This window comes from Penaeus chinensis, chromosome 8 (genome assembly GCF_019202785.1).
Source record: "Penaeus chinensis breed Huanghai No. 1 chromosome 8, ASM1920278v2, whole genome shotgun sequence".
Lineage (NCBI taxonomy): Eukaryota > Metazoa > Arthropoda > Malacostraca > Decapoda > Penaeidae > Penaeus > Penaeus chinensis.
In genome coordinates this window covers 26,067,520-26,070,019 of record NC_061826.1, presented here as the reverse complement: position 1 = coordinate 26,070,019, position 2,500 = coordinate 26,067,520, and positions in this window count along the sequence as shown.

Sequence of the window (2,500 nt, the reverse complement as noted above, 5' to 3'; positions counted from 1 at the left end):
TTACATGTCTCTACATACTCGATGTTGTGTCTTGCTCTTCCTTCATGGATCATTTCTCTTCTCTTCCTCAACAGTTCTTTCGTGGTTGGCCTCAGTTTCTTTTTGCTCTTTTCTCTTCCTGCTTCTTCCACAGCACATTAGTGATGACAGCCATGATGCTATTGGCATTCTCTTGTGCAGTAAATATTATATGTTTACCCTTGGTGTTGTTCATCTGACCATTTTGTTCCTTGCTCTAGTTCTTAGCAGTCGATGATTACTTCCTATCCTCAGCCTTCGAATTATTCCTGGCTCCTTCACAATGTCCACTCTATTGGTCAAGATTTAATCTATTTGGATTTTTAATATGTCTATTTGGCTGCTTCCATATCCATTTTCTGTTATTAGCCTTCTTGAATACTGTGATTGCAAGAGCGAATTGTTTGAGTCTCGTTTCTCGCTTGTGCATATACTTATATGTCTTGCATCTGGTATCTGAAGTTGATCTTCAGAGTAAAGGCTATTTAGACGCCTTATACATATGGTTAAGCAGGAGTAGTAAAAGGGGACGTGGCTTTGACTCTATATTTAGAAGAGTAAGCAACACAGATATAGATCACACGATACAAGTCTTGGTAAGGCTGGGTCGCAGGTAGTGCTGGGTGCGCGGTCAGCCCAGGGGGGGGGGGGGGGGGGGGCGTATGTCTGGCTCGCTGGCCGGCCTTGACCGGACAAGCGCTCGGCAGGAAGTCTCTGTGACCTGGGTCATCCTTGGCCTTTTATACTGATGGGTCCGCTTGGGTGCGGCCCTTTGCCAACTTTTCTCCTGCGATGGTATACAAAACATGCTCACTGTTCAGTTACACCAGCTGCTCTCCTTTTCATCATGTCTCTGCTAAGCCGATGATGTTCCATTTCTCCTAGTCTACTTCATTTCATGTTCAAACTCTTTTAGCTTCTCTCGATTTTTCAGCTTTCAGACATTTAAAGTTGCATTATTAAGTTTGGAAACCCATTCATGGGACCCTGACAGGTGCTCCACTCTGGGTCGAAGTGGACCTAGGAGCAATAGTGGCTAAGAGGTGGCTCCATACTATATATATACATATATACATATATATAAATATATATATAAACATATATGCATATATATATATATATATATATATATATATATCATCACCATCATCAAGGGGCTAATGCCGACGGGGGCGCATGGCCACTTCCACCCTTCACTGTACCACAAGATCCGGCAAAGAGACCTGTTACAAAAGGCATCAAGATGAGACTCTAGACAGCATCCAGATTTCGTTTCCATAGAGCAAAACTGGCAGTATCAAGGCCTTAAACACACATAGCTTGGTTCTATTGCATAGGTACCGACATCTCCAAATGCTCTTGTTAATCATGTTCATAGCTCCTGCTGCCAGACCAATCCATCTAATGACTTCTTGGTCTGACAGCCCAGAGATATAGACTACACTACCAAGGTATGCAAAGCTCTCTTTGACTTCAATATCCTCACCACAAGCATGGATCGACTGAACAGGTTTCCCTGACAGGCCCCCAAAGTCCTGAATCTTTGTCTTGGTCCAGGAGACCTCTAGCCCCAACTCCTTCGCCTCATTGCTAAATGCATCAAGAGCTGCCACCAGTGTCTCCAGAGACTCAAATAGGATAGCAACATTGTCGGCAACATCAAACTCTGTCACCTTGATGTTGCCCATTGGGTAGTAGCTCTGCCCATTACCCAGTCCATGCAGATTTTGAAAAGTGTTGGTGTAAGGACACAACCTCGGCTCACCCCTGAATTAACAGGGAGGAAGTTTAACAGGCCCCCACCACTCTTTCCAGCACTTTCAGTACCGGTATATAGGTTTGCTATTAAGCCGATACTCCATGTCGGAATTCCCCTAAATCTCAAAATCAGCAAGATTCCTGATGAAATTATCCTGTTCCCTTCTCAACAGTGTCCAAGCCCTATGCACCAAGGAACGGCACAAGTCCTGATTGCCATTCAGCTAAGCCATGCGACATGCTTCAGTGGCCTCCAGGGGGTAAAATTCTGCCTTGCCTCTGCCTCAGGTGTACGCCAATGGACACTGCTACAAGCGTTTTGCGCTTGAAGGACTCCCACAGAGCAACTGGGTCCATCAATTTTGTAAGTTGGGCACACTCCTCACTCTTTAAGGTGTTTCACTTTGGCGGAAGTGAAACACCTTAAAGTGGCCACTGGAGGGATGAGGAGTTTCGAAGTGGACCCATAGGGTAGCCACTACCAGCCTATGGTCAGTGCCACAGAACTTAGCACTCCAGTAAACTCAGGGACCTAGCAAAAGCCCGGAGAAGGAGGCTGTTCTTGCTGCTGGAATCAACACCCAGGCCATGGAGACCAACAGATATCTCGTAGCCAGCCTGATCACAGCTGGATACCACATTGAAGTCGCCCAGAACAATACAAATGTTTTGCTGGGGACATATGTCTGCCACAGATGCGAGTTTGGCATAGAACACGTCTTTC